This window comes from Thunnus maccoyii, chromosome 23 (genome assembly GCF_910596095.1).
Source record: "Thunnus maccoyii chromosome 23, fThuMac1.1, whole genome shotgun sequence".
Classification (NCBI taxonomy): Eukaryota; Metazoa; Chordata; class Actinopteri; order Scombriformes; family Scombridae; genus Thunnus; species Thunnus maccoyii.
The window spans coordinates 2817124-2836426 of NC_056555.1; the positions used below are offsets into that span (position 1 = coordinate 2817124).

General features: G+C 51.4%; 37 non-coding genes across 37 annotated transcripts; 16 read left to right on the forward strand and 21 right to left on the reverse strand.

Annotated features, from left to right (window-relative positions):
* Positions 1-319: 319 nt before the first annotated feature.
* trnas-aga lies at positions 320-401 on the forward strand. Its single transcript has one exon. It is a non-coding gene; the product is annotated as a tRNA-Ser (tRNA).
* A 231-nt stretch (positions 402-632) lies between these two features.
* On the forward strand, positions 633-704 carry trnag-ccc. Its single transcript has one exon. It is a non-coding gene; the product is annotated as a tRNA-Gly (tRNA).
* Positions 705-1229: 525 nt separating this feature from the next.
* trnae-cuc lies at positions 1230-1301 on the reverse strand. Its single transcript has one exon. It is a non-coding gene; the product is annotated as a tRNA-Glu (tRNA).
* A 131-nt stretch (positions 1302-1432) lies between these two features.
* Positions 1433-1504, reverse strand: trnae-uuc. Its single transcript has one exon. It is a non-coding gene; the product is annotated as a tRNA-Glu (tRNA).
* Positions 1505-2384: 880 nt separating this feature from the next.
* On the reverse strand, positions 2385-2456 carry trnae-cuc. The gene has a single exon. It is a non-coding gene; the product is annotated as a tRNA-Glu (tRNA).
* A 502-nt stretch (positions 2457-2958) lies between these two features.
* Positions 2959-3040, forward strand: trnas-aga. The gene has a single exon. It is a non-coding gene; the product is annotated as a tRNA-Ser (tRNA).
* Positions 3041-3271: 231 nt separating this feature from the next.
* On the forward strand, positions 3272-3343 carry trnag-ccc. The gene has a single exon. It is a non-coding gene; the product is annotated as a tRNA-Gly (tRNA).
* A 525-nt stretch (positions 3344-3868) lies between these two features.
* Positions 3869-3940, reverse strand: trnae-cuc. Its single transcript has one exon. It is a non-coding gene; the product is annotated as a tRNA-Glu (tRNA).
* Positions 3941-4071: 131 nt separating this feature from the next.
* trnae-uuc lies at positions 4072-4143 on the reverse strand. The gene has a single exon. It is a non-coding gene; the product is annotated as a tRNA-Glu (tRNA).
* Positions 4144-5023: 880 nt separating this feature from the next.
* Positions 5024-5095, reverse strand: trnae-cuc. Its single transcript has one exon. It is a non-coding gene; the product is annotated as a tRNA-Glu (tRNA).
* A 502-nt stretch (positions 5096-5597) lies between these two features.
* Positions 5598-5679, forward strand: trnas-aga. Its single transcript has one exon. It is a non-coding gene; the product is annotated as a tRNA-Ser (tRNA).
* A 231-nt stretch (positions 5680-5910) lies between these two features.
* trnag-ccc lies at positions 5911-5982 on the forward strand. Its single transcript has one exon. It is a non-coding gene; the product is annotated as a tRNA-Gly (tRNA).
* A 525-nt stretch (positions 5983-6507) lies between these two features.
* trnae-cuc lies at positions 6508-6579 on the reverse strand. The gene has a single exon. It is a non-coding gene; the product is annotated as a tRNA-Glu (tRNA).
* Positions 6580-6710: 131 nt separating this feature from the next.
* trnae-uuc lies at positions 6711-6782 on the reverse strand. Its single transcript has one exon. It is a non-coding gene; the product is annotated as a tRNA-Glu (tRNA).
* An 880-nt stretch (positions 6783-7662) lies between these two features.
* trnae-cuc lies at positions 7663-7734 on the reverse strand. Its single transcript has one exon. It is a non-coding gene; the product is annotated as a tRNA-Glu (tRNA).
* A 502-nt stretch (positions 7735-8236) lies between these two features.
* Positions 8237-8318, forward strand: trnas-aga. The gene has a single exon. It is a non-coding gene; the product is annotated as a tRNA-Ser (tRNA).
* A 231-nt stretch (positions 8319-8549) lies between these two features.
* Positions 8550-8621, forward strand: trnag-ccc. Its single transcript has one exon. It is a non-coding gene; the product is annotated as a tRNA-Gly (tRNA).
* Positions 8622-9146: 525 nt separating this feature from the next.
* trnae-cuc lies at positions 9147-9218 on the reverse strand. Its single transcript has one exon. It is a non-coding gene; the product is annotated as a tRNA-Glu (tRNA).
* A 131-nt stretch (positions 9219-9349) lies between these two features.
* Positions 9350-9421, reverse strand: trnae-uuc. The gene has a single exon. It is a non-coding gene; the product is annotated as a tRNA-Glu (tRNA).
* Positions 9422-10301: 880 nt separating this feature from the next.
* trnae-cuc lies at positions 10302-10373 on the reverse strand. Its single transcript has one exon. It is a non-coding gene; the product is annotated as a tRNA-Glu (tRNA).
* Positions 10374-10875: 502 nt separating this feature from the next.
* trnas-aga lies at positions 10876-10957 on the forward strand. The gene has a single exon. It is a non-coding gene; the product is annotated as a tRNA-Ser (tRNA).
* Positions 10958-11188: 231 nt separating this feature from the next.
* trnag-ccc lies at positions 11189-11260 on the forward strand. The gene has a single exon. It is a non-coding gene; the product is annotated as a tRNA-Gly (tRNA).
* A 525-nt stretch (positions 11261-11785) lies between these two features.
* trnae-cuc lies at positions 11786-11857 on the reverse strand. The gene has a single exon. It is a non-coding gene; the product is annotated as a tRNA-Glu (tRNA).
* A 131-nt stretch (positions 11858-11988) lies between these two features.
* On the reverse strand, positions 11989-12060 carry trnae-uuc. The gene has a single exon. It is a non-coding gene; the product is annotated as a tRNA-Glu (tRNA).
* An 880-nt stretch (positions 12061-12940) lies between these two features.
* trnae-cuc lies at positions 12941-13012 on the reverse strand. The gene has a single exon. It is a non-coding gene; the product is annotated as a tRNA-Glu (tRNA).
* A 502-nt stretch (positions 13013-13514) lies between these two features.
* Positions 13515-13596, forward strand: trnas-aga. Its single transcript has one exon. It is a non-coding gene; the product is annotated as a tRNA-Ser (tRNA).
* A 231-nt stretch (positions 13597-13827) lies between these two features.
* On the forward strand, positions 13828-13899 carry trnag-ccc. The gene has a single exon. It is a non-coding gene; the product is annotated as a tRNA-Gly (tRNA).
* A 525-nt stretch (positions 13900-14424) lies between these two features.
* On the reverse strand, positions 14425-14496 carry trnae-cuc. The gene has a single exon. It is a non-coding gene; the product is annotated as a tRNA-Glu (tRNA).
* A 131-nt stretch (positions 14497-14627) lies between these two features.
* trnae-uuc lies at positions 14628-14699 on the reverse strand. The gene has a single exon. It is a non-coding gene; the product is annotated as a tRNA-Glu (tRNA).
* Positions 14700-15579: 880 nt separating this feature from the next.
* On the reverse strand, positions 15580-15651 carry trnae-cuc. Its single transcript has one exon. It is a non-coding gene; the product is annotated as a tRNA-Glu (tRNA).
* A 502-nt stretch (positions 15652-16153) lies between these two features.
* On the forward strand, positions 16154-16235 carry trnas-aga. Its single transcript has one exon. It is a non-coding gene; the product is annotated as a tRNA-Ser (tRNA).
* A 231-nt stretch (positions 16236-16466) lies between these two features.
* Positions 16467-16538, forward strand: trnag-ccc. Its single transcript has one exon. It is a non-coding gene; the product is annotated as a tRNA-Gly (tRNA).
* Positions 16539-17063: 525 nt separating this feature from the next.
* Positions 17064-17135, reverse strand: trnae-cuc. The gene has a single exon. It is a non-coding gene; the product is annotated as a tRNA-Glu (tRNA).
* Positions 17136-17266: 131 nt separating this feature from the next.
* trnae-uuc lies at positions 17267-17338 on the reverse strand. Its single transcript has one exon. It is a non-coding gene; the product is annotated as a tRNA-Glu (tRNA).
* An 880-nt stretch (positions 17339-18218) lies between these two features.
* trnae-cuc lies at positions 18219-18290 on the reverse strand. The gene has a single exon. It is a non-coding gene; the product is annotated as a tRNA-Glu (tRNA).
* Positions 18291-18792: 502 nt separating this feature from the next.
* On the forward strand, positions 18793-18874 carry trnas-aga. The gene has a single exon. It is a non-coding gene; the product is annotated as a tRNA-Ser (tRNA).
* Positions 18875-19105: 231 nt separating this feature from the next.
* trnag-ccc lies at positions 19106-19177 on the forward strand. Its single transcript has one exon. It is a non-coding gene; the product is annotated as a tRNA-Gly (tRNA).
* Positions 19178-19303: the final 126 nt, after the last annotated feature.

Here is a 19303-nt window from a genome sequence, read left to right on the forward strand (position 1 = left end):
CTGTGAACGACAAGAAGCACTCGCAGGCTCTTTGCGTCAAGCTATCAACCACACTAGATTTGAGAATTCCCTGATTTTACACAGACAGACAGATTAGGTCATGTTAGATCAAAACTTGTGCTCGTGGAAAAGACCTTTCACAGGGTTCAAATCTAGCGGCAGTCCTGCTTAACATGTTTGTGGCTGATATTTTCATGCGTGCAAGTTATGGTTGCTCTCATATTCACAGCAGCCTGTTTAATCCAATTGGGCTGACACTGTAAACATGGTCCTTTAAAATCTGTAATGTTGCCTCAACCCTTTGAAAAGCGGAGGGGAGATAGTTGTGGCCGAGTGGTCAAGGCGATGGACTAGAAATCCATTGGGGTTTCCCCGCGCAGGTTCGAATCCTGCCAACTACGGAGGCCTCAACCTTTATCCGTTCCTTCCGTCATCAGATGGGCGTGCGCTCTTAAGGTGATGAACTGAACCAAAACGTGTGTGCTGTGCGGCTTTTGAAAACTGCTGAAATGGAGGAGGGCAGTGCTTGCAAATGGCATTCTGGACTCACAAATAGTCGACTTTCTGAACTTCAGTGCACGTGCTGTTGCGTCTCCATCGTGTGTGCTGGCATTGCAAAGGGGCTTCCCATGGCGTTGGTGGTATAGTGGCGAGCATAGCTGCTTCCCAAGCAGTTGACCCGGGTTCGATTCCCGGCCAATGCATGATCTGAAAAGTCTGCAGAACAGTCAGCTTGTCTTCAGGAGCAATGTGAAGCTGTGTTAAATCACTCGCAGTGCGGTCTTTCAAAAGCGTGGAAAACGACGCGAGGCTTGTATGAAAACGGACATGTTGTGTTTCGGTAAGTACTTGCCACGGTTGTGATGGTGGCTGCTTCCCGCCAAGCTGATGGGGTTCAAAGTCCTGTCCGATCCACAGGGACTCGGGCACCTCCTAGGTCGCTGATTGCACGCCTTTCACTTTTCGGGGGAAACCTCTATCCATCTTCTGTGTACGTACAGTTATTCCTCATCAGATGGGGATTGGATGGTGCCTTGGGAGGTCACACACAAGTGCCTGATAGTGGTAAGACCAGCTTTCCTGACTGGGAATCGAGCCCGGGCCGCGGCGGTGAGAGTGCCCAGTACTCGCCACTGGACCTTCAGGGAGCCATACACTGATCACCGCTAACAAACTAAACGACTGGCATCGCTATTGTCGCAGCCGACTCACCTCATGCCATTCCTGCGTTCCCTGACCGGGAATCGAACCCGGGCCGCGGCGGTGAGAGCGCCGAATCCTAGCCACTAGACCACCAGGGATCCATGAGCGTGGGGAGGGATGGAGCAAAAAGTAAATCAAACACTGATCACCCACTTCCAAATTTGGCTTGTTTGACTAAATTACTTGCGCGGCTATACAGGCAACCGACTCATCCTATGCCACGCCAGCATTCCCTGACCGGGAATCGAACCCGGGCCGCGGCGGTGAAAGCGCCGAATCCTAGCCACTAGACCATCAGGGAACGTCGTGCCTATACCTGGAGGAAACAAAAGCGTTTCAAACAATTGTCATCCTTTCCAAAAGTTTGCCCTTTTTGTCTCGGTGACTGAACCTTCTAATAAACAGGCAATTCATCTTACTTTAAATGAGATGAAGTGCTGTGCCGCGTTCATCACGTGTGCTGGCATCGCAATGGGGCTTTTCATGGCATCTGTGGTGTCGTGGCGGGCATAGCCGCTTCCCAAGCAGTTCCCCGGCCCGGGGGTTCGATTCCCGGCCAAGGCGCGATCCGAAAAGTCTGCTGCACCGTCGGGTCGTACTCCGAGTAGCGTGAAGTTCTTTTAAACCAGTTGTAGTACAGTGTTTGAAAATTGTGGAAAACGCTGCCAGGCTTGTAATGAAAATCGACAGGTTGTGTTTCAGTAAATACCTGCCGCAGTTATGACGGTGGCTGCCTCCCGCCAAGCGGCTCGGGTTCAAACTCCTGGCCAATCACAGGAACTGGGGCTTCACGTAGGTCGCTGATTACGCGTCTTTCACTTTTCAGGGGAAACCTCTATCCATCTTCCGTGCGCGTACAGTTATTCCTCATCAGGGTCACTGGGGTGGATCAGAGACGGGTACTGAATCCCGCCTTGGGAGAAATTGAGAAAAGCAGGCTCTGTGGAGATAACAGGTGCATTATAGTGGTAAGACCAGCTTCCCTGACTGGGAATACAGCCCCGGCCGCGGCGGCGAGAGTGCCAAATACTAGCCACCAGAGCGTTTGGGAGCCGTGAAGGTGAGAAAGGATGACGCAAAGGGAAATCAAAGACTGATCACCCTCGACAAAATTGGGCTGGTTTGATTAAATTACTGGCATCGCTATATAGGCAGCCAACTCACGTCATGCCTCCTCAGCTTTCCCTGACCGGGAATCGAACCCGGGCCGCGGCGGTGAGAGCGCCGAATCCTAGCCACTAGACCATCAGGGAGCCGCTTACCCCCAACTGGAGGAAACAGACCTGGATCAAACAATTGTCGCCCTCTCCCAAACTTTGCCTTTTTTGTCTCAGTGACTGAACTTTCTAATAAGCAGGCAATTCATCGTATTTTAAATAGCCCTTATGTGTGACAGCCCACTTGATTGGGCTTGATGACAAACTGCATTTTCTCTGCTGTGAACGACAAGAAGCACTCGCAGGCTCTTTGCGTCAAGCTATCAACCACACTAGATTTGAGAATTCCCTGATTTTACACAGACAGACAGATTAGGTCATGTTAGATCAAAACTTGTGCTCGTGGAAAAGACCTTTCACAGGGTTCAAATCTAGCGGCAGTCCTGCTTAACATGTTTGTGGCTGATATTTTCATGCGTGCAAGTTATGGTTGCTCTCATATTCACAGCAGCCTGTTTAATCCAATTGGGCTGACACTGTAAACATGGTCCTTTAAAATCTGTAATGTTGCCTCAACCCTTTGAAAAGCGGAGGGGAGATAGTTGTGGCCGAGTGGTCAAGGCGATGGACTAGAAATCCATTGGGGTTTCCCCGCGCAGGTTCGAATCCTGCCAACTACGGAGGCCTCAACCTTTATCCGTTCCTTCCGTCATCAGATGGGCGTGCGCTCTTAAGGTGATGAACTGAACCAAAACGTGTGTGCTGTGCGGCTTTTGAAAACTGCTGAAATGGAGGAGGGCAGTGCTTGCAAATGGCATTCTGGACTCACAAATAGTCGACTTTCTGAACTTCAGTGCACGTGCTGTTGCGTCTCCATCGTGTGTGCTGGCATTGCAAAGGGGCTTCCCATGGCGTTGGTGGTATAGTGGCGAGCATAGCTGCTTCCCAAGCAGTTGACCCGGGTTCGATTCCCGGCCAATGCATGATCTGAAAAGTCTGCAGAACAGTCAGCTTGTCTTCAGGAGCAATGTGAAGCTGTGTTAAATCACTCGCAGTGCGGTCTTTCAAAAGCGTGGAAAACGACGCGAGGCTTGTATGAAAACGGACATGTTGTGTTTCGGTAAGTACTTGCCACGGTTGTGATGGTGGCTGCTTCCCGCCAAGCTGATGGGGTTCAAAGTCCTGTCCGATCCACAGGGACTCGGGCACCTCCTAGGTCGCTGATTGCACGCCTTTCACTTTTCGGGGGAAACCTCTATCCATCTTCTGTGTACGTACAGTTATTCCTCATCAGATGGGGATTGGATGGTGCCTTGGGAGGTCACACACAAGTGCCTGATAGTGGTAAGACCAGCTTTCCTGACTGGGAATCGAGCCCGGGCCGCGGCGGTGAGAGTGCCCAGAACTCGCCACTGGACCTTCAGGGAGCCATACACTGATCACCGCTAACAAACTAAACGACCGGCATCGCTATTGTCGCAGCCGACTCACCTCATGCCATTCCTGCGTTCCCTGACCGGGAATCGAACCCGGGCCGCGGCGGTGAGAGCACCGAATCCTAGCCACTAGACCACCAGGGATACATGAGCGTGGGGAGGGATGGAGCAAAAAGTAAATCAAACACTGATCACCCACTTCCAAATTTGGCTTGTTTGACTAAATTACTTGCGCGGCTATACAGGCAACCGACTCATCCTATGCCACGCCAGCATTCCCTGACCGGGAATCGAACCCGGGCCGCGGCGGTGAAAGCGCCGAATCCTAGCCACTAGACCATCAGGGAACGTCGTGCCTATACCTGGAGGAAACAAAAGCGTTTCAAACAATTGTCATCCTTTCCAAAAGTTTGCCCTTTTTGTCTCGGTGACTGAACCTTCTAATAAACAGGCAATTCATCTTACTTTAAATGAGATGAAGTGCTGTGCCGCGTTCATCACGTGTGCTGGCATCGCAATGGGGCTTTTCATGGCATCTGTGGTGTCGTGGCGGGCATAGCCGCTTCCCAAGCAGTTACCTGGCCCGGGGGTTCGATTCCCGGCCAAGGCGCGATCCGAAAAGTCTGCTGCACCGTCGGGTCGTACTCCGAGTAGCGTGAAGTTCTTTTAAACCAGTTGTAGTACAGTGTTTGAAAATTGTGGAAAACGCTGCCAGGCTTGTAATGAAAATCAACAGGTTGTGTTTCAGTAAATACCTGCCGCAGTTATGACGGTGGCTGCCTCCCGCCAAGCGGCTCGGGTTCAAACTCCTGGCCAATCACAGGAACTGGGGCTTCACGTAGGTCGCTGATTACGCGTCTTTCACTTTTCAGGGGAAACCTCTATCCATCTTCCGTGCGCGTACAGTTATTCCTCATCAGGGTCACTGGGGTGGATCAGAGACGGGTACTGAATCCCGCCTTGGGAGAAATTGAGAGAAGCAGGCTCTGTGGAGATAACAGGTGCATCATAGTGGTAAGACCAGCTTCCCTGACTGGGAATACAGCCCCGGCCGCGGCGGCGAGAGTGCCAAATACTAGCCACCAGAGCGTTTGGGAGCCGTGAAGGTGAGAAAGGATGACGCAAAGGGAAATCAAAGACTGATCACCCTCGACAAAATTGGGCTGGTTTGATTAAATTACTGGCATCGCTATATAGGCAGCCAACTCACGTCATGCCTCCTCAGCTTTCCCTGACCGGGAATCGAACCCGGGCCGCGGCGGTGAGAGCGCCGAATCCTAGCCACTAGACCATCAGGGAGCCGCTTACCCCCAACTGGAGGAAACAGACCTGGATCAAACAATTGTCGCCCTCTCCCAAACTTTGCCTTTTTTGTCTCAGTGACTGAACTTTCTAATAAGCAGGCAATTCATCGTATTTTAAATAGCCCTTATGTGTGACAGCCCACTTGATTGGGCTTGATGACAAACTGCATTTTCTCTGCTGTGAACGACAAGAAGCACTCGCAGGCTCTTTGCGTCAAGCTATCAACCACACTAGATTTGAGAATTCCCTGATTTTACACAGACAGACAGATTAGGTCATGTTAGATCAAAACTTGTGCTCGTGGAAAAGACCTTTCACAGGGTTCAAATCTAGCGGCAGTCCTGCTTAACATGTTTGTGGCTGATATTTTCATGCGTGCAAGTTATGGTTGCTCTCATATTCACAGCAGCCTGTTTAATCCAATTGGGCTGACACTGTAAACATGGTCCTTTAAAATCTGTAATGTTGCCTCAACCCTTTGAAAAGCAGAGGGGAGGTAGTTGTGGCCGAGTGGTCAAGGCGATGGACTAGAAATCCATTGGGGTTTCCCCGCGCAGGTTCGAATCCTGCCAACTACGGAGGCCTCAACCTTTATCCGTTCCTTCCCTCATCAGATGGGCGTGCGCTCTTAAGGTGATGAACTGAACCAAAACGTGTGTGCTGCGCGGCTTTTGAAAACTGCTGAAATGGAGGAGGGCAGTGCTTGCAAATGGCATTCTGGACTCACAAATAGTCGACTTTCTGAACTTCAGTGCACGTGCTGTTGCGTCTCCATCGTGTGTGCTGGCATTGCAAAGGGGCTTCCCATGGCATTGGTGGTATAGTGGCGAGCATAGCTGCTTCCCAAGCAGTTGACCCGGGTTCGATTCCCGGCCAATGCATGATCTGAAAAGTCTGCAGAACAGTCAGCTTGTCTTCAGGAGCAATGTGAAGCTGTGTTAAATCACTCGCAGTGCGGTCTTTCAAAAGCGTGGAAAACGACGCGAGGCTTGTATGAAAACGGACATGTTGTGTTTCGGTAAGTACTTGCCACGGTTGTGATGGTGGCTGCTTCCCGCCAAGCTGATGGGGTTCAAAGTCCTGTCCGATCCACAGGGACTCGGGCACCTCCTAGGTCGCTGATTGCACGCCTTTCACTTTTCGGGGGAAACCTCTATCCATCTTCTGTGTACGTACAGTTATTCCTCATCAGATGGGGATTGGATGGTGGTTTGGGAGGTCACACACAAGTGCCTGATAGTGGTAAGACCAGCTTTCCTGACTGGGAATCGAGCCCGGGCCGCGGCGGTGAGAGTGCCCAGTACTCGCCACTGGACCTTCAGGGAGCCATACACTGATCACCGCTAACAAACTAAACGACTGGCATCGCTATTGTCGCAGCCGACTCACCTCATGCCATTCCTGCGTTCCCTGACCGGGAATCGAACCCGGGCCGCGGCGGTGAGAGCGCCGAATCCTAGCCACTAGACCACCAGGGATCCATGAGCGTGGGGAGGGATGGAGCAAAAAGTAAATCAAACACTGATCACCCACTTCCAAATTTGGCTTGTTTGACTAAATTACTTGCGCGGCTATACAGGCAACCGACTCATCCTATGCCACGCCAGCATTCCCTGACCGGGAATCGAACCCGGGCCGCGGCGGTGAAAGCGCCGAATCCTAGCCACTAGACCATCAGGGAACGTCGTGCCTATACCTGGAGGAAACAAAAGCGTTTCAAACAATTGTCATCCTTTCCAAAAGTTTGCCCTTTTTGTCTCGGTGACTGAACCTTCTAATAAACAGGCAATTCATCTTACTTTAAATGAGATGAAGTGCTGTGCCGCGTTCATCACGTGTGCTGGCATCGCAATGGGGCTTTTCATGGCATCTGTGGTGTCGTGGCGGGCATAGCCGCTTCCCAAGCAGTTCCCCGGCCCGGGGGTTCGATTCCCGGCCAAGGCGCGATCCGAAAAGTCTGCTGCACCGTCGGGTCGTACTCCGAGTAGCGTGAAGTTCTTTTAAACCAGTTGTAGTACAGTGTTTGAAAATTGTGGAAAACGCTGCCAGGCTTGTAATGAAAATCGACAGGTTGTGTTTCAGTAAATACCTGCCGCAGTTATGACGGTGGCTGCCTCCCGCCAAGCGGCTCGGGTTCAAACTCCTGGCCAATCACAGGAACTGGGGCTTCACGTAGGTCGCTGATTACGCGTCTTTCACTTTTCAGGGGAAACCTCTATCCATCTTCCGTGCGCGTACAGTTATTCCTCATCAGGGTCACTGGGGTGGATCAGAGACGGGTACTGAATCCCGCCTTGGGAGAAATTGAGAGAAGCAGGCTCTGTGGAGATAACAGGTGCATCATAGTGGTAAGACCAGCTTCCCTGACTGGGAATACAGCCCCGGCCGCGGCGGCGAGAGTGCCAAATACTAGCCACCAGAGCGTTTGGGAGCCGTGAAGGTGAGAAAGGATGACGCAAAGGGAAATCAAAGACTGATCACCCTCGACAAAATTGGGCTGGTTTGATTAAATTACTGGCATCGCTATATAGGCAGCCAACTCACGTCATGCCTCCTCAGCTTTCCCTGACCGGGAATCGAACCCGGGCCGCGGCGGTGAGAGCGCCGAATCCTAGCCACTAGACCATCAGGGAGCCGCTTACCCCCAACTGGAGGAAACAGACCTGGATCAAACAATTGTCGCCCTCTCCCAAACTTTGCCTTTTTTGTCTCAGTGACTGAACTTTCTAATAAGCAGGCAATTCATCGTATTTTAAATAGCCCTTATGTGTGACAGCCCACTTGATTGGGCTTGATGACAAACTGCATTTTCTCTGCTGTGAACGACAAGAAGCACTCGCAGGCTCTTTGCGTCAAGCTATCAACCACACTAGATTTGAGAATTCCCTGATTTTACACAGACAGACAGATTAGGTCATGTTAGATCAAAACTTGTGCTCGTGGAAAAGACCTTTCACAGGGTTCAAATCTAGCGGCAGTCCTGCTTAACATGTTTGTGGCTGATATTTTCATGCGTGCAAGTTATGGTTGCTCTCATATTCACAGCAGCCTGTTTAATCCAATTGGGCTGACACTGTAAACATGGTCCTTTAAAATCTGTAATGTTGCCTCAACCCTTTGAAAAGCGGAGGGGAGATAGTTGTGGCCGAGTGGTCAAGGCGATGGACTAGAAATCCATTGGGGTTTCCCCGCGCAGGTTCGAATCCTGCCAACTACGGAGGCCTCAACCTTTATCCGTTCCTTCCGTCATCAGATGGGCGTGCGCTCTTAAGGTGATGAACTGAACCAAAACGTGTGTGCTGTGCGGCTTTTGAAAACTGCTGAAATGGAGGAGGGCAGTGCTTGCAAATGGCATTCTGGACTCACAAATAGTCGACTTTCTGAACTTCAGTGCACGTGCTGTTGCGTCTCCATCGTGTGTGCTGGCATTGCAAAGGGGCTTCCCATGGCGTTGGTGGTATAGTGGCGAGCATAGCTGCTTCCCAAGCAGTTGACCCGGGTTCGATTCCCGGCCAATGCATGATCTGAAAAGTCTGCAGAACAGTCAGCTTGTCTTCAGGAGCAATGTGAAGCTGTGTTAAATCACTCGCAGTGCGGTCTTTCAAAAGCGTGGAAAACGACGCGAGGCTTGTATGAAAACGGACATGTTGTGTTTCGGTAAGTACTTGCCACGGTTGTGATGGTGGCTGCTTCCCGCCAAGCTGATGGGGTTCAAAGTCCTGTCCGATCCACAGGGACTCGGGCACCTCCTAGGTCGCTGATTGCACGCCTTTCACTTTTCGGGGGAAACCTCTATCCATCTTCTGTGTACGTACAGTTATTCCTCATCAGATGGGGATTGGATGGTGCCTTGGGAGGTCACACACAAGTGCCTGATAGTGGTAAGACCAGCTTTCCTGACTGGGAATCGAGCCCGGGCCGCGGCGGTGAGAGTGCCCAGAACTCGCCACTGGACCTTCAGGGAGCCATACACTGATCACCGCTAACAAACTAAACGACCGGCATCGCTATTGTCGCAGCCGACTCACCTCATGCCATTCCTGCGTTCCCTGACCGGGAATCGAACCCGGGCCGCGGCGGTGAGAGCGCCGAATCCTAGCCACTAGACCACCAGGGATACATGAGCGTGGGGAGGGATGGAGCAAAAAGTAAATCAAACACTGATCACCCACTTCCAAATTTGGCTTGTTTGACTAAATTACTTGCGCGGCTATACAGGCAACCGACTCATCCTATGCCACGCCAGCATTCCCTGACCGGGAATCGAACCCGGGCCGCGGCGGTGAAAGCGCCGAATCCTAGCCACTAGACCATCAGGGAACGTCGTGCCTATACCTGGAGGAAACAAAAGCGTTTCAAACAATTGTCATCCTTTCCAAAAGTTTGCCCTTTTTGTCTCGGTGACTGAACCTTCTAATAAACAGGCAATTCATCTTACTTTAAATGAGATGAAGTGCTGTGCCGCGTTCATCACGTGTGCTGGCATCGCAATGGGGCTTTTCATGGCATCTGTGGTGTCGTGGCGGGCATAGCCGCTTCCCAAGCAGTTACCTGGCCCGGGGGTTCGATTCCCGGCCAAGGCGCGATCCGAAAAGTCTGCTGCACCGTCGGGTCGTACTCCGAGTAGCGTGAAGTTCTTTTAAACCAGTTGTAGTACAGTGTTTGAAAATTGTGGAAAACGCTGCCAGGCTTGTAATGAAAATCGACAGGTTGTGTTTCAGTAAATACCTGCCGCAGTTATGACGGTGGCTGCCTCCCGCCAAGCGGCTCGGGTTCAAACTCCTGGCCAATCACAGGAACTGGGGCTTCACGTAGGTCGCTGATTACGCGTCTTTCACTTTTCAGGGGAAACCTCTATCCATCTTCCGTGCGCGTACAGTTATTCCTCATCAGGGTCACTGGGGTGGATCAGAGACGGGTACTGAATCCCGCCTTGGGAGAAATTGAGAGAAGCAGGCTCTGTGGAGATAACAGGTGCATCATAGTGGTAAGACCAGCTTCCCTGACTGGGAATACAGCCCCGGCCGCGGCGGCGAGAGTGCCAAATACTAGCCACCAGAGCGTTTGGGAGCCGTGAAGGTGAGAAAGGATGACGCAAAGGGAAATCAAAGACTGATCACCCTCGACAAAATTGGGCTGGTTTGATTAAATTACTGGCATCGCTATATAGGCAGCCAACTCACGTCATGCCTCCTCAGCTTTCCCTGACCGGGAATCGAACCCGGGCCGCGGCGGTGAGAGCGCCGAATCCTAGCCACTAGACCATCAGGGAGCCGCTTACCCCCAACTGGAGGAAACAGACCTGGATCAAACAATTGTCGCCCTCTCCCAAACTTTGCCTTTTTTGTCTCAGTGACTGAACTTTCTAATAAGCAGGCAATTCATCGTATTTTAAATAGCCCTTATGTGTGACAGCCCACTTGATTGGGCTTGATGACAAACTGCATTTTCTCTGCTGTGAACGACAAGAAGCACTCGCAGGCTCTTTGCGTCAAGCTATCAACCACACTAGATTTGAGAATTCCCTGATTTTACACAGACAGACAGATTAGGTCATGTTAGATCAAAACTTGTGCTCGTGGAAAAGACCTTTCACAGGGTTCAAATCTAGCGGCAGTCCTGCTTAACATGTTTGTGGCTGATATTTTCATGCGTGCAAGTTATGGTTGCTCTCATATTCACAGCAGCCTGTTTAATCCAATTGGGCTGACACTGTAAACATGGTCCTTTAAAATCTGTAATGTTGCCTCAACCCTTTGAAAAGCGGAGGGGAGGTAGTTGTGGCCGAGTGGTCAAGGCGATGGACTAGAAATCCATTGGGGTTTCCCCGCGCAGGTTCGAATCCTGCCAACTACGGAGGCCTCAACCTTTATCCGTTCCTTCCCTCATCAGATGGGCGTGCGCTCTTAAGGTGATGAACTGAACCAAAACGTGTGTGCTGCGCGGCTTTTGAAAACTGCTGAAATGGAGGAGGGCAGTGCTTGCAAATGGCATTCTGGACTCACAAATAGTCGACTTTCTGAACTTCAGTGCACGTGCTGTTGCGTCTCCATCGTGTGTGCTGGCATTGCAAAGGGGCTTCCCATGGCATTGGTGGTATAGTGGCGAGCATAGCTGCTTCCCAAGCAGTTGACCCGGGTTCGATTCCCGGCCAATGCATGATCTGAAAAGTCTGCAGAACAGTCAGCTTGTCTTCAGGAGCAATGTGAAGCTGTGTTAAATCACTCGCAGTGCGGTCTTTCAAAAGCGTGGAAAACGACGCAAGGCTTGTATGAAAACGGACATGTTGTGTTTCGGTAAGTACTTGCCACGGTTGTGATGGTGGCTGCTTCCCGCCAAGCTGATGGGGTTCAAAGTCCTGTCCGATCCACAGGGACTCGGGCACCTCCTAGGTCGCTGATTGCACGCCTTTCACTTTTCGGGGGAAACCTCTATCCATCTTCTGTGTACGTACAGTTATTCCTCATCAGATGGGGATTGGATGGTGGTTTGGGAGGTCACACACAAGTGCCTGATAGTGGTAAGACCAGCTTTCCTGACTGGGAATCGAGCCCGGGCCGCGGCGGTGAGAGTGCCCAGTACTCGCCACTGGACCTTCAGGGAGCCATACACTGATCACCGCTAACAAACTAAACGACTGGCATCGCTATTGTCGCAGCCGACTCACCTCATGCCATTCCTGCGTTCCCTGACCGGGAATCGAACCCGGGCCGCGGCGGTGAGAGCGCCGAATCCTAGCCACTAGACCACCAGGGATCCATGAGCGTGGGGAGGGATGGAGCAAAAAGTAAATCAAACACTGATCACCCACTTCCAAATTTGGCTTGTTTGACTAAATTACTTGCGCGGCTATACAGGCAACCGACTCATCCTATGCCACGCCAGCATTCCCTGACCGGGAATCGAACCCGGGCCGCGGCGGTGAAAGCGCCGAATCCTAGCCACTAGACCATCAGGGAACGTCGTGCCTATACCTGGAGGAAACAAAAGCGTTTCAAACAATTGTCATCCTTTCCAAAAGTTTGCCCTTTTTGTCTCGGTGACTGAACCTTCTAATAAACAGGCAATTCATCTTACTTTAAATGAGATGAAGTGCTGTGCCGCGTTCATCACGTGTGCTGGCATCGCAATGGGGCTTTTCATGGCATCTGTGGTGTCGTGGCGGGCATAGCCGCTTCCCAAGCAGTTCCCCGGCCCGGGGGTTCGATTCCCGGCCAAGGCGCGATCCGAAAAGTCTGCTGCACCGTCGGGTCGTACTCCGAGTAGCGTGAAGTTCTTTTAAACCAGTTGTAGTACAGTGTTTGAAAATTGTGGAAAACGCTGCCAGGCTTGTAATGAAAATCGACAGGTTGTGTTTCAGTAAATACCTGCCGCAGTTATGACGGTGGCTGCCTCCCGCCAAGCGGCTCGGGTTCAAACTCCTGGCCAATCACAGGAACTGGGGCTTCACGTAGGTCGCTGATTACGCGTCTTTCACTTTTCAGGGGAAACCTCTATCCATCTTCCGTGCGCGTACAGTTATTCCTCATCAGGGTCACTGGGGTGGATCAGAGACGGGTACTGAATCCCGCCTTGGGAGAAATTGAGAGAAGCAGGCTCTGTGGAGATAACAGGTGCATCATAGTGGTAAGACCAGCTTCCCTGACTGGGAATACAGCCCCGGCCGCGGCGGCGAGAGTGCCAAATACTAGCCACCAGAGCGTTTGGGAGCCGTGAAGGTGAGAAAGGATGACGCAAAGGGAAATCAAAGACTGATCACCCTCGACAAAATTGGGCTGGTTTGATTAAATTACTGGCATCGCTATATAGGCAGCCAACTCACGTCATGCCTCCTCAGCTTTCCCTGACCGGGAATCGAACCCGGGCCGCGGCGGTGAGAGCGCCGAATCCTAGCCACTAGACCATCAGGGAGCCGCTTACCCCCAACTGGAGGAAACAGACCTGGATCAAACAATTGTCGCCCTCTCCCAAACTTTGCCTTTTTTGTCTCAGTGACTGAACTTTCTAATAAGCAGGCAATTCATCGTATTTTAAATAGCCCTTATGTGTGACAGCCCACTTGATTGGGCTTGATGACAAACTGCATTTTCTCTGCTGTGAACGACAAGAAGCACTCGCAGGCTCTTTGCGTCAAGCTATCAACCACACTAGATTTGAGAATTCCCTGATTTTACACAGACAGACAGATTAGGTCATGTTAGATCAAAACTTGTGCTCGTGGAAAAGACCTTTCACAGGGTTCAAATCTAGCGGCAGTCCTGCTTAACATGTTTGTGGCTGATATTTTCATGCGTGCAAGTTATGGTTGCTCTCATATTCACAGCAGCCTGTTTAATCCAATTGGGCTGACACTGTAAACATGGTCCTTTAAAATCTGTAATGTTGCCTCAACCCTTTGAAAAGCGGTGGGGAGGTAGTTGTGGCCGAGTGGTCAAGGCGATGGACTAGAAATCCATTGGGGTTTCCCCGCGCAGGTTCGAATCCTGCCAACTACGGAGGCCTCAACCTTTATCCGTTCCTTCCCTCATCAGATGGGCGTGCGCTCTTAAGGTGATGAACTGAACCAAAACGTGTGTGCTGCGCGGCTTTTGGAAACTGCTGAAATGGAGGAGGGCAGTGCTTGCAAATGGCATTCTGGACTCACAAATAGTCGACTTTCTGAACTTCAGTGCACGTGCTGTTGCGTCTCCATCGTGTGTGCTGGCATTGCAAAGGGGCTTCCCATGGCATTGGTGGTATAGTGGCGAGCATAGCTGCTTCCCAAGCAGTTGACCCGGGTTCGATTCCCGGCCAATGCATGATCTGAAAAGTCTGCAGAACAGTCAGCTTGTCTTCAGGAGCAATGTGAAGCTGTGTTAAATCACTCGCAGTGCGGTCTTTCAAAAGCGTGGAAAACGACGCAAGGCTTGTATGAAAACGGACATGTTGTGTTTCGGTAAGTACTTGCCACGGTTGTGATGGTGGCTGCTTCCCGCCAAGCTGATGGGGTTCAAAGTCCTGTCCGATCCACAGGGACTCGGGCACCTCCTAGGTCGCTGATTGCACGCCTTTCACTTTTCGGGGGAAACCTCTATCCATCTTCTGTGTACGTACAGTTATTCCTCATCAGATGGGGATTGGATGGTGGTTTGGGAGGTCACACACAAGTGCCTGATAGTGGTAAGACCAGCTTTCCTGACTGGGAATCGAGCCCGGGCCGCGGCGGTGAGAGTGCCCAGTACTCGCCACTGGACCTTCAGGGAGCCATACACTGATCACCGCTAACAAACTAAACGACTGGCATCGCTATTGTCGCAGCCGACTCACCTCATGCCATTCCTGCGTTCCCTGACCGGGAATCGAACCCGGGCCGCGGCGGTGAGAGCGCCGAATCCTAGCCACTAGACCACCAGGGATCCATGAGCGTGGGGAGGGATGGAGCAAAAAGTAAATCAAACACTGATCACCCACTTCCAAATTTGGCTTGTTTGACTAAATTACTTGCGCGGCTATACAGGCAACCGACTCATCCTATGCCACGCCAGCATTCCCTGACCGGGAATCGAACCCGGGCCGCGGCGGTGAAAGCGCCGAATCCTAGCCACTAGACCATCAGGGAACGTCGTGCCTATACCTGGAGGAAACAAAAGCGTTTCAAACAATTGTCATCCTTTCCAAAAGTTTGCCCTTTTTGTCTCGGTGACTGAACCTTCTAATAAACAGGCAATTCATCTTACTTTAAATGAGATGAAGTGCTGTGCCGCGTTCATCACGTGTGCTGGCATCGCAATGGGGCTTTTCATGGCATCTGTGGTGTCGTGGCGGGCATAGCCGCTTCCCAAGCAGTTCCCCGGCCCGGGGGTTCGATTCCCGGCCAAGGCGCGATCCGAAAAGTCTGCTGCACCGTCGGGTCGTACTCCGAGTAGCGTGAAGTTCTTTTAAACCAGTTGTAGTACAGTGTTTGAAAATTGTGGAAAACGCTGCCAGGCTTGTAATGAAAATCGACAGGTTGTGTTTCAGTAAATACCTGCCGCAGTTATGACGGTGGCTGCCTCCCGCCAAGCGGCTCGGGTTCAAACTCCTGGCCAATCACAGGAACTGGGGCTTCACGTAGGTCGCTGATTACGCGTCTTTCACTTTTCAGGGGAAACCTCTATCCATCTTCCGTGCGCGTACAGTTATTCCTCATCAGGGTCACTGGGGTGGATCAGAGACGGGTACTGAATCCCGCCTTGGGAGAAATTGAGAGAAGCAGGCTCTGTGGAGATAACAGGTGCATCATAGTGGTAAGACCAGCTTCCCTGACTGGGAATACAGCCCCGGCCGCGGCGGCGAGAGTGCCAAATACTAGCCACCAGAGCGTTTGGGAGCCGTGAAGGTGAGAAAGGATGACGCAAAGGGAAATCAAAGACTGATCACCCTCGACAAAATTGGGCTGGTTTGATTAAATTACTGGCATCGCTATATAGGCAGCCAACTCACGTCATGCCTCCTCAGCTTTCCCTGACCGGGAATCGAACCCGGGCCGCGGCGGTGAGAGCGCCGAATCCTAGCCACTAGACCATCAGGGAGCCGCTTACCCCCAACTGGAGGAAACAGACCTGGATCAAACAATTGTCGCCCTCTCCCAAACTTTGCCTTTTTTGTCTCAGTGACTGAACTTTCTAATAAGCAGGCAATTCATCGTATTTTAAATAGCCCTTATGTGTGACAGCCCACTTGATTGGGCTTGATGACAAACTGCATTTTCTCTGCTGTGAACGACAAGAAGCACTCGCAGGCTCTTTGCGTCAAGCTATCAACCACACTAGATTTGAGAATTCCCTGATTTTACACAGACAGACAGATTAGGTCATGTTAGATCAAAACTTGTGCTCGTGGAAAAGACCTTTCACAGGGTTCAAATCTAGCGGCAGTCCTGCTTAACATGTTTGTGGCTGATATTTTCATGCGTGCAAGTTATGGTTGCTCTCATATTCACAGCAGCCTGTTTAATCCAATTGGGCTGACACTGTAAACATGGTCCTTTAAAATCTGTAATGTTGCCTCAACCCTTTGAAAAGCGGTGGGGAGGTAGTTGTGGCCGAGTGGTCAAGGCGATGGACTAGAAATCCATTGGGGTTTCCCCGCGCAGGTTCGAATCCTGCCAACTACGGAGGCCTCAACCTTTATCCGTTCCTTCCCTCATCAGATGGGCGTGCGCTCTTAAGGTGATGAACTGAACCAAAACGTGTGTGCTGCGCGGCTTTTGGAAACTGCTGAAATGGAGGAGGGCAGTGCTTGCAAATGGCATTCTGGACTCACAAATAGTCGACTTTCTGAACTTCAGTGCACGTGCTGTTGCGTCTCCATCGTGTGTGCTGGCATTGCAAAGGGGCTTCCCATGGCATTGGTGGTATAGTGGCGAGCATAGCTGCTTCCCAAGCAGTTGACCCGGGTTCGATTCCCGGCCAATGCATGATCTGAAAAGTCTGCAGAACAGTCAGCTTGTCTTCAGGAGCAATGTGAAGCTGTGTTAAATCACTCGCAGTGCGGTCTTTCAAAAGCGTGGAAAACGACGCAAGGCTTGTATGAAAACGGACATGTTGTGTTTCGGTAAGTACTTGCCACGGTTGTGATGGTGGCTGCTTCCCGCCAAGCTGATGGGGTTCAAAGTCCTGTCCGATCCACAGGGACTCGGGCACCTCCTAGGTCGCTGATTGCACGCCTTTCACTTTTCGGGGGAAACCTCTATCCATCTTCTGTGTACGTACAGTTATTCCTCATCAGATGGGGATTGGATGGTGGTTTGGGAGGTCACACACAAGTGCCTGATAGTGGTAAGACCAGCTTTCCTGACTGGGAATCGAGCCCGGGCCGCGGCGGTGAGAGTGCCCAGTACTCGCCACTGGACCTTCAGGGAGCCATACACTGATCACCGCTAACAAACTAAACGACTGGCATCGCTATTGTCGCAGCCGACTCACCTCATGCCATTCCTGCGTTCCCTGACCGGGAATCGAACCCGGGCCGCGGCGGTGAGAGCGCCGAATCCTAGCCACTAGACCACCAGGGATCCATGAGCGTGGGGAGGGATGGAGCAAAAAGTAAATCAAACACTGATCACCCACTTCCAAATTTGGCTTGTTTGACTAAATTACTTGCGCGGCTATACAGGCAACCGACTCATCCTATGCCACGCCAGCATTCCCTGACCGGGAATCGAACCCGGGCCGCGGCGGTGAAAGCGCCGAATCCTAGCCACTAGACCATCAGGGAACGTCGTGCCTATACCTGGAGGAAACAAAAGCGTTTCAAACAATTGTCATCCTTTCCAAAAGTTTGCCCTTTTTGTCTCGGTGACTGAACCTTCTAATAAACAGGCAATTCATCTTACTTTAAATGAGATGAAGTGCTGTGCCGCGTTCATCACGTGTGCTGGCATCGCAATGGGGCTTTTCATGGCATCTGTGGTGTCGTGGCGGGCATAGCCGCTTCCCAAGCAGTTCCCCGGCCCGGGGGTTCGATTCCCGGCCAAGGCGCGATCCGAAAAGTCTGCTGCACCGTCGGGTCGTACTCCGAGTAGCGTGAAGTTCTTTTAAACCAGTTGTAGTACAGTGTTTGAAAATTGTGGAAAACGCTGCCAGGCTTGTAATGAAAATCGACAGGTTGTGTTTCAGTAAATACCTGCCGCAGTTATGACGGTGGCTGCCTCCCGCCAAGCGGCTCGGGTTCAAACTCCTGGCCAATCACAGGAACTGGGGCTTCACGTAGGTCGCTGATTACGCGTCTTTCACTTTTCAGGGGAAACCTCTATCCATCTTCCGTGCGCGTACAGTTATTCCTCATCAGGGTCACTGGGGTGGATCAGAGACGGGTACTGAATCCCGCCTTGGGAGAAATTGAGAGAAGCAGGCTCTGTGGAGATAACAGGTGCATCATAGTGGTAAGACCAGCTTCCCTGACTGGGAATACAGCCCCGGCCGCGGCGGCGAGAGTGCCAAATACTAGCCACCAGAGCGTTTGGGAGCCGTGAAGGTGAGAAAGGATGACGCAAAGGGAAATCAAAGACTGATCACCCTCGACAAAATTGGGCTGGTTTGATTAAATTACTGGCATCGCTATATAGGCAGCCAACTCACGTCATGCCTCCTCAGCTTTCCCTGACCGGGAATCGAACCCGGGCCGCGGCGGTGAGAGCGCCGAATCCTAGCCACTAGACCATCAGGGAGCCGCTTACCCCCAACTGGAGGAAACAGACCTGGATCAAACAATTGTCGCCCTCTCCCAAACTTTGCCTTTTTTGTCTCAGTGACTGAACTTTCTAATAAGCAGGCAATTCATCGTATTTTAAATAGCCCTTATGTGTGACAGCCCACTTGATTGGGCTTGATGACAAACTGCATTTTCTCTGCTGTGAACGACAAGAAGCACTCGCAGGCTCTTTGCGTCAAGCTATCAACCACACTAGATTTGAGAATTCCCTGATTTTACACAGACAGACAGATTAGGTCATGTTAGATCAAAACTTGTGCTCGTGGAAAAGACCTTTCACAGGGTTCAAATCTAGCGGCAGTCCTGCTTAACATGTTTGTGGCTGATATTTTCATGCGTGCAAGTTATGGTTGCTCTCATATTCACAGCAGCCTGTTTAATCCAATTGGGCTGACACTGTAAACATGGTCCTTTAAAATCTGTAATGTTGCCTCAACCCTTTGAAAAGCAGAGGGGAGGTAGTTGTGGCCGAGTGGTCAAGGCGATGGACTAGAAATCCATTGGGGTTTCCCCGCGCAGGTTCGAATCCTGCCAACTACGGAGGCCTCAACCTTTATCCGTTCCTTCCCTCATCAGATGGGCGTGCGCTCTTAAGGTGATGAACTGAACCAAAACGTGTGTGCTGCGCGGCTTTTGAAAACTGCTGAAATGGAGGAGGGCAGTGCTTGCAAATGGCATTCTGGACTCACAAATAGTCGACTTTCTGAACTTCAGTGCACGTGCTGTTGCGTCTCCATCGTGTGTGCTGGCATTGCAAAGGGGCTTCCCATGGCATTGGTGGTATAGTGGCGAGCATAGCTGCTTCCCAAGCAGTTGACCCGGGTTCGATTCCCGGCCAATGCATGATCTGAAAAGTCTGCAGAACAGTCAGCTTGTCTTCAGGAGCAATGTGAAGCTGTGTTAAATCACTCGCAGTGCGGTCTTTCAAAAGCGTGGAAAACGACGCGAGGCTTGTATGAAAACGGACAT